Genomic DNA, 9,970 nt, shown 5'->3' with positions numbered 1-9,970 from the left:
AAATGGATTCAATTTATCAGTCATGATTCATCCCCAACAAACTCATATTTACCTCAACTGTGATTGATGAGGATCATTATGATGATTAAATTTAGTCTAAATGTGTTCGTGTGACAGTCGCCTTAGTCTTCACAAGAGGTCTCTGTCTCTCCCTCTGTGGCTCTACACTATAAATTAATTTCTCTGGATGCGTGGATGAAGACAAAAAAGGGGAGTTATTCATTTTTAGTCTAAGTGGGTGGTGTGTACATATGTGCAGTGTCAGTATCATGCCTGGTGTGTGTTTGCCATTAAGGAAATAGACCCCTTTGCTGAATTTTCTGTGGTCTCGCATGCTTCATGGTTTTGGTTTTAGACTTGTGGGCACTGGCCAATGACTGGACACTCTTGGGAATTTGCGGTCGGCTCTTTTGTTACACATACAAGTTTTTAGAGCTTTCTCACACCAGGGCATTGGTGATGAGCCAGGGCAGCGTGTGTTTGTGTTGTCCAGTATTTATTTAGTTTCTGTTTTGAGTGTGTGTGGAGATATCCATGATAAAATGCAAATGGTAGGGGGAAAAATTTGAACTACATCCAAAGTTGAGTAACACACTGCTTTTGTGACGACATTCATGTCGGCAAAGGCAGTTTAAGCAGTGGAGTCATTGCTTGCTGTTCATTATGTTCATTTTAGCTTGTTTATTTGTCCTGGGAAAAGACGTAAAACTGGTCAGACTGACGCCTGACACAGGAGACATGGGGCCAGGGGGGTAGACAAAAGAAAATCCATGGGTGCAACTGAGATGGTCACACACACAGAGCTATACATAAACTGTACTTACAACACAGATTCCCTAATTAGTGCTGTTGCATTAAAACCTTGTATCTCCAGAACTTTTCAAGAACTTGAAAAGCAGCCTTGTTCTAAGCTTGCCTGTAATTTTGAGATTATCCAGTGGTGTTGTTAAAAATTGGGCAGTAGTTTCCTAAAGAGAAGCGTTTTCATCCTGTAAATGCTCAGGTACTAATATGGCTATCTACAAATACAATAAAATACATGCAATAATACATACACTGAATTATTTGAGTAATGTATGCGAGCAGATATGAAATTGTCGTTTATTGTTGCAGTCCTTTCGCGGGGTCGTCTCCCCACAGACATATATAAAGTAAAAAAGTGCTGTTCCCAGAAAGTATAAATCCCCCGGCTGAGCACTAATTGCATGATTTAAAGCATAGTTGTTGAACACCTCAGAGAGGCCCCACATTGGCTTTGTGTGGACATTATACAGGCAGACCTGCACAGGGACCGGAAGATAGAAAGTGGGGGTAGAAGGAGGAGGCAGTGAAAGGTGGGGGTATAAAGAAGTAACAGTCGCTCATATGAGACCTCAGTGCTAATGGGTAACACCTACCTGATTAGATTAACATACGACCAAATACTCCCTTCTTTTTTTTCCCCATCTGTCATGTGGATTTCCCATTTAGTCCCTCACGCCGATTTCTTTTAACAGTTATATTATATTGCACATCATATAAATGACTGCAGTAGCACATGCTGTCCTGTGTTGTGTGACCTGCAGAGCAAGTGTAAACCAATTCAGAACAGCAGGTGAATTCACTCTTATTCTACTGTATATGGTGTAAAACTCAGAAAGCGGTTGCCTTCCCTCTTGTCTGGTCTGGTAAGTGTGTGACAAAAACCTCAAGGTAGTCAGTCAACTTTGGGAAGTCATTGGTCGGTTTTATTGGGGTGCTGATGACAACGAGCCAATAGGAAATAGGTCAACAGAGTTACTCTGAGTCTGATTTATTATCTCAGTTATATAAAGGGGCAGAGTCACTTTGACCATATTTTTCTTATCAAATGAAGTATTAGCTTAATACAAAATATTATGGGTATAATGTATCTTTTTGCCTTTTATGCTCCAGTAGCTTTACATTTTTGGTAAAATGCCACTGAAGTCATTCGACTTTGTCATTCTGTAAGACTACACTCATAGAAAGACAAAAAAAAAAAGACAAGAAAAAAAATCAATAGCAGAGGAAGTAAGATTAAAGAGTTTCCCAGTTTTAAAGCTAAAGCTCTCTGGAGATGCTCTCTTGTCACTCGCTCTAAGTGCTGGTCCTGGAGGAGTTCTTAAGCTCCCACAACCCACCTCACCACGCTCATAGCCATGAGGTCTGGGAAGACCATAAAGCCTTTTTACAAGGTGACATGACATAAAAACGCAGGGAGAACAGAAAGAAGGGGGTAATATCCATGAAAAAAGACGAAAACCTTCCTCATTTGCTCTCTTTCTTTCTTTCTTGCTCTATTGTTTGAGCTATAGTACTCTGTTGTTGTGTGTGCGTGTCTGAGAATGAATATGTGTTCATATGTGTGTTTTTCCGCCTGTGTTTGAAGCAGCATGGCCGGCGTGAATGTGTGGGCTGGTGAGCCGTTCCTTGTCTGCCATCACCCATGTCCACTTACACACACTCTGGGCCTCAGTGGGAATGAAGAGGGGATTATGGCTCTGACTGATCCTGGAGGGGCACGCACTTAACACTACTGTAAACAACAGGGCCATTTGAGTGGTTCACACCAGCCTGAACTTTGGGGGTGAAAGCTGGGGGTCACAATCTGACTGCATATAGAGGCCAGTGGTGGTCTTACCACTTACCGATAAGCAGAAAAGCATTCATGTTGATAAGGACAAGTATCCTTTTTTCTAAAGTGGCTTAGTTTTGTTCCAAAGGATAAATGTGCTTTATTATGACTCGGTTCTTGTTTTTCAAATTTCTGGCCATCTTTTCCCTCCACTGATATACTCCACTTGTACTCACCAATGTGATTGCTGAACTCTTAATTATCTAAACTACTTTATTTGGAGGTAAAGTCACAGATGAGAATCCACAACACCCTCCCTCAACTGCATCACAAAATTATGGAAAGTATGGTAAGTAAAAGATGACCCAGGAAGTTGGTGATGGGAGACTCTCAAGGAACCCCTACGAAGTGCAAGGAGAGGATCATGTGACCATTAGTAGGCGAGTAGCTTAGCTCGATAAGAGTAGTGCAAGCTGAGGAATCTCAGCCGGTTGCAACCATTGAGAGTTTCCCAAATTGTTAAAGCTTATTTATTTGTTAATTGTGACAGAAGAAGTATAAAGTGACAGTAAGTGACAGAGAGGGGATGGCATGCTGCAAAGCGCCTGGGCCAGACTCGAATCCCAGTCAGTGCAGTAAGGACCCTGTGTAAATGGTACGCACACCAGCAGGAGACCTACACCCCCCTGTAGTGCACCCCCCTTCTTCATTTTCTAACTTGATTGTCTGACGGCTCAGGTTTCCTGCGCAATCAAACTTCTTTGACGACGTTGCATTGTTCCCAGCTCTCAAGAATTAACTCAAAACATGAGTATGTCACTCATGTTTGTCATAATGATGGCCATGACTACAAAAAGAACATGTCCTTTAATAATTGTTTTGTGGAAGAAAAGACATTTTTTGGACCTGATGATGATTCCAGCTGTGATTGCTGGGAGGCCTGTTACTCAACACCAAAGCCTCAGAGAGGAGATGATGATTTTTTTGATGTATTGATCAGCTATTGGGCTACACTGTCCAGGCCTATCAATGTGCTTGTTTTTTTTTTTTTTGCTTTGCATCAAGTTCTCTGAAGTGGTTTCTGCAGGGCCTGGGCTTTTGCTCTTTTGTTTGTTTTCTCTTCCTTTCGATTAGGGAGGCCTCGAGGAGTCAACATAATGGAATTGCTCGGAGAACTGGGATAAAACAGGGCCTATTCCAGGAGAAGGAGAGCTACATATGGGGCTTAGTGATGTTTTTGCGTGACAGAGGTTCATATAAAAAGATTTTGGTCCATAATTTGCTTGGCTTGGGCCAGCTCCAGAAAGGCACAGGAATTTTATTCTGTTGAAGGAGTTGGGGGATGGGAAAGTACAGAAACCTGCCCCACTAAAACACCCCACACAATGTGGTTCACATTTTTCTCCCTCATACTAAATGTACCATGAATTATCTCGCTCTCCATTTGAACGGGGAAACTTTGATTTCATCTCATGTGTTGCAGTGTGGCTGAAATGCAGCATTAAGATCTAGATTATATGTACTCCACAGAGCAAATCTGAGTCTATATGAGTCTGGCTGCCAGGCCCCTCACCCTGCAATTCTCATTCCCTCTTCAGACCTACTTCCCCTGCACTATATAGGTCTAGATCCAAAAGGTAAACAAACCCCATGAAAGAATGGGTGAGTTAGGAGTCTGCCTGTCTCTGCCTCTTTACTCAATTGTATTTGCAGCACCACGTTGTGTGCTGATCATTCCCATTTGCCTCTGCTGATGACAGCCAAGGCGCAGACTTCCATAAACATAATAAATCACTTCTTGATGATAGTGACTCATCTCACACCATTTATTCTTTTTTTCTTTTTCTTTTTCATCATTTGTCAAGGCTTTCTACACTGGCAGCCAAATGCAACCTGAGCAGGTTTCTGAGTGCAATTCAAACATCATTATCATTGTCATAATCATCCAACGCAATCATCAACATGCCAGTTCACATTCACAGATTTGTTTTAGAGATCTACGCGGTGAGGTTTCTGAAGTAGTTTTGTCCTGTACTCTGCTGCTCAGTGTGAGGCCACTCTGCTACTCTCCCATGGGAATGATTTTCAGAGCTGAGGCTCCAGAGCCTAGGAATTTCAGTGAAGCACCACTGGTTTATTTTTGCAGCCCTCTGTGGTGTGTCTTAGCCTGGCCTAACCAGCTCAGCCCAGCCTGGCTCTGTGCAATTCAGGAAGGGCTCGTCACTCCAGATGGTAGTTCAGTCCCTGCCAGTGAGAGGGTCTGACGGCCTGGCTGCTGGCCTAGAACCACAACCTCTGACAGGCTAAAGCCTCGGGCCCTTCTAAACCAGCACAAAGCACCTTTTCAGGGTCTCTCTCTCCTTTGCTCCCCCCTTTCCCTGCTCAGCCAGGGGCCAGCCACCTCATGGAGCCTGGGAGGGAATGTATTCACATCAGAAATGGGCTGAGGTTCAACCTACGGATTCATAAGTTCCCAAATGGGACAGATGGAGAAGACCAGACAGACTTTAATTAGTTCATAAACCATGTATGTATATATATAATATCAGAATATAGACAAGTGTAGTGTTCAGAGGAGGTAAAGGAACTGCAGCTATGTATTATTGATTAGCATCATATTGATCCAGGACACACAGTGAGACTTACTACAGCAGTTTGAACTCACTCAAGAAACACTTTCCTGGAAAATGTGAGAAATGGACAAATGTGTCAGGCGCAGAGGAGATGGATGCTAACCTGTGAGTGAACCCAAAACTCACAGTGTGTCTGAGTTTGAGCCTGCAGCACACCTTGAACTGTGCATGTACAAACTACCTCAACCGCAACACTCTCATTGTTTCTGAATGAAAAAAGTAACAATTCATAATGTTGTCACTCTTCACTATTGGCAGGTGGCGGCAAACCTGAAAAGAGATAGAGAGCCACAGAGGCAAGAAGCTGTAGAACTAAAGGGCTTTGAGGTAAGTGATTAAGTCAGGAGCTATAATTACCCTGTCTTGCCTGGGCAGGACAGAGCGGGCTCTTGTTGTTTCTGAGCAGACAAGCAGGTATAGAGGCACATCACTCACTGCACACTTTTATTTAATGACCTCCTTACTGGAGAGAATGAGAAAGAGAGAAAAGTTTCCCTTTACCTGCCTCCAAACTTTCAGCAGCACACAATCACTTGAGCCATTCAAGTCAGAGAGAGTTGAGGTGGGGTGGGGGCAGTAGTGTGATTGACCAGGAAAAAGAGTGCATGGGGGGGGAGTAGGGAGACGCAAACACGGGCAGAGAAAGAATCAACAAAACGCTGAAAGCATATTTGAAATTGACAAATTGAGTAGAGGGGGGTGAAGGGAAATGAGCTGTGTTGGCATTCAGAGAAACAGTGGACTTCTTGTTAGCTGGAAAGAGTGATGCATGTGAAAAGTGGGAGAGGGTCTCGCGGTTATTTGTTTCCCATGTGATTTATACCCCCTGTCTGTCACCGTGGCATTGTCATGGTGATCATTCGTCATTTAGATTGTGAAAACAGTCCATCTGACAAAGGCAGGCGCCAACATTTGCAGCTGAGTATGCATAAACTTTACTGTTGAACTCTGCTGGGAAATTTCATTTAGTGGGCTACATATAACGCTGCTTATACCTAGAAACGTTGGGAGAATGTCGCATGATGGTATGCAACCAGGAAAATATCCATCTTATTCAGAATGACTGCAAGTTAAATATTAAAATTTTAATGTGTCCTTAGGAAGCAGTTTTGGCTCTGAATCATGTATTTGACAATTTTCGCCTCTACTCTCACTTTTGGAGACTAAAACAATCCTAACCTCCCCTTTCAATCAATCCTAGCCTCCCTTCTTCCACTTCCTGTTCTCCCCCCTTCCTCCTCATCCTCCTCCTGCGCCCCTTCCCCTAGCGCCAGTGTGTGTGTGGACTCCTGGGAGCCATAGCTCTGACAAACTGCCCTCCTGCACGGTTTCAATTAAACATCATTTATGGGCACTCTTTTTTTTACAGGCTTTTTTTTTTATTGGCCTGGGCCTGTGTTTACTCATGACAGTACAGCTGGAGTGGTTAACTGTCCTGCGTGTACATTGCCATATATCTCCATCCAGTCTGTCTCCTGACACGGAGACCAGAGGAGGCAACAGACTCTTTACTGTCTACAGCACACTAACAGCCACCTTTCTGTCCTCCCGTCACTAATATACTGCACTTCTGAGTTCATCTGAACTTGCAGTTTGTCTCTAAACCTGGCCTCTGACTCTGTTGCTATCCACTTTCTTCAGATCCTAATATGTGATTCCAAAGTCCAGTAACTCCAAGGAACATAATAATGTCAATAAACTGCGGAGACTCTCTGCTGTGACTCTAGCTTGGTCAGGTGTCCCTGCAAACACAGCTGTCAGCAAAGCATGAGAGTGAAACCTGATTAAACACAATAAAGGAATAAATAATACTTCTGTGTCATGGAATAAAACACTATTTTAATCTTTAATTGACTGATTTTTAAACCACAAAATGTATTGAATTTAAGGGACACCACTGATTTTATTAGTCACATAGGGTAGTTTGTGAAACGCCTGATACTTCTGAGCTGCATTGTGGGAAATGTGGGAGCCCATGTTTTGGGGGTTCAACCCATACTAAACATCAGGATATCTGCTGCATGAAATTTTGTTACTTTATGCGAGAGCAAAACTAATTTGCTCTTTTAAACACATTTTCTTATAAAACACAACTTCGCTTTAGTCACACACACGGTCATAAGCCCAAATAAATCCTCTCTACATGAGGCATTTTGTTTATGCAGCGTATAAAACATCTTGCCATTGGAAAACCCAAGTTTGACACCTTGGCAGGGCATCATTAGCATGCATCAGGGTTTATGGCCTTTTGAGGTCACCAATGACATCATCACTACAAGACAAGACATGGGGGAATAGGGCTGACCGATGGGGTGAGTGTTGTGATTGGCATCACTGGGCAGGGAACATTATGACTAAGCTCATTTATAGAGCACACCCAGAACTGTAAACCATGCAATGTTAGCCCAATGTAACAACCCTCACCCGTTTAGTTTATAATTTTGCAATGTGAAATTTGTGTGTTATGGATCAACCCTGGCTTTATTTCCTAGTGTGAGCAATATTTAACACACTTAAATCTGACTAAACACTATTAAATGGGGCACATTATTCTCCTGTCTCCTGCTAAGTCGACAAACAAAAGCAGTCTAAACTCTGCTCAAAGATGTTAGTTCTTGAGTTTGGCAATTCTACCCCGTTATCCTCCTCTAAACAATTTAGTTTAAACTCCTCTTTTTCCACTGAGCACACTCCAAGAGCTGTTACCTCAGACCTTCAGACATAGCAAAGTCAGCATATAAACTAACTGGAAGTGGAATCTGTGAATTACAATTGCTCAGACACAATTGCGCCATTAGTGAATGTTTAGAAGATCCCACGGGGCCACAAACCACACACATCCTCAGTCGCACAGGCACAACAGTCCCACACACAAACACACACTTGACTTGTTTATCCTTCCATGCAGAACCAGACACGGTGCCTTGCAAGCCCTTAATCAAACACAAGTAGACCCCTCCCTCTCATGAGCACTGACCTAGCGATGAACCATTCATTATCTGCTACTCAATGCAAATGCTAGGTTGAGGAGCGCAGCTTTGACAGATACATACTCCGACCCAATTTGCCAATGGCAAAGAGTCTAGAGAAATGTTGCTTCAGAAGCAGGAGGTAAAATAATAAGATTAACAATGGGGGGCGAAAGGGCGCAGATGTCTTCCAACCAGAAATTAGATTTTGGTTTTTGTGTAACAGCTTCACTTTTTTTAGGCAATTAGGCAAAGCTGGAGTTCGGTGAGGGGAGAGAGTTATGTTTAGGATTAAGCCGTGGGTACGGCGGTCACTTAGCAGCTTTGTTAAACTTTAAGTCACCCTCTAACTACGCCCACCAGCCTCCCACCCTCTGACCTCCCCCTCCTCTCTCGGGGTTGGTGGGGTCTTATCTCCAGTGAATGTGGGCTCCTCTGGCTTCACACAAAGCCTCATGTTGACATTCCAGAGGACCGAGCCTTGTGCAAACACACCAGGCCCCACCAGATGGCTAGGCGAGGGAGGACAGGGCTGGGACGAAGGACGCAGAGGAGGACGAGGAAGGACAGGAAGAAACAACAAGGATCAGAATGAAAATCACTTTCACCACCAAAATGTCAGGCTACCCTAGCATATCATCAGTCTGGCACACTGCCAGATGGCCTCAGGGTCTATCCAAATGTTTCTTGAGCAAAAAGCTGATATCTGTCCCTCACGTTCAATTCAACACATACACCACTGAGCAAAAAGTCTTCTTCTCGTGTCCTCCAGCTACTGCTCTGTCTCCCTAAAGTCATTCAAAGCTAATATTTGAGGGTCACTGGGTTAATCTTGAGGGCATTAGGAAACCATGGAGTAAAGAGCCCTCCAAATCAAAAACTCATTTAGGGCTTTGACTGCGTGCGGTGAGTCATGTTTATCAGTGGAGGGCAAGAACGTATCCCTGCTCTGTGAGTCCTTGAGACATCTGTGTGGTGAAAACCGCACCAGAATGCATTCACATCACAGTAAATGACAACAGACAGACAGCATTAGATTTTATCTTGACCAAAAAGATTATGGTGAGCTATGTAAGGACATGTGTAATCATACATTTTATTAATTTTTTTAATTTGAATGGATGACGGAACTGTGCATATAAAGATTCATAGACTATGCATTGCAGTGTTTTCACCTTTATAAAGATTGTTTAAATGTCTATTGTCTAAATTCATGCAAAAAATCACTAAGCTTTATTATTTATGTAACAATATGTTTTGATGGAGCAAGAACACCAAAATTTAAGGCGTTATGTGTTTTAATACAGATGTCAGTTGCCCTCACGTGATCACAGAATGTGACTGAGGTCATAGGTAACTCATCTGTTTATTTACCCCTACATCATTATCAATATGTAAACAGAACTGATAATGGATCACTTCAAAGAGCTAACTGTGCTCTACGTTAGGATCCATTGCGTCACATTACTGACATCAGATAAAGTCCATTTGTCTCCCATAGATGCAAAGGCAGCTCGGAGGGCATTTTGTCAAAATGGAACAAACTAATCCTCTATTTGGTCTCCCTGGAGTTTTCCCCTCCCTGCTCCCTGCCTGTCTGTGTGTGTGTGTGCCATCAGCCTACAGCACAATGGACAGCCATTCTGATAAAAGTGTGCAATAGCCAGTGTGGATATCCGGCTGCCTTTCTCTCTGCTCCCCCCTTTAATGAGGGTGTATGGTGCTGTGGTTTATCCTGCCACTCTTTCTTTTCCGATGTGCCCCCCCTCACCCAGAATCCTCCAGGGCTGTAG

The sequence above is a fragment of the Pempheris klunzingeri genome, chromosome 12 (genome assembly GCF_042242105.1).
Source record: "Pempheris klunzingeri isolate RE-2024b chromosome 12, fPemKlu1.hap1, whole genome shotgun sequence".
NCBI classification, from domain to species: Eukaryota; Metazoa; Chordata; class Actinopteri; order Acropomatiformes; family Pempheridae; genus Pempheris; species Pempheris klunzingeri.
This window is presented reverse-complemented; position numbering follows the sequence as displayed.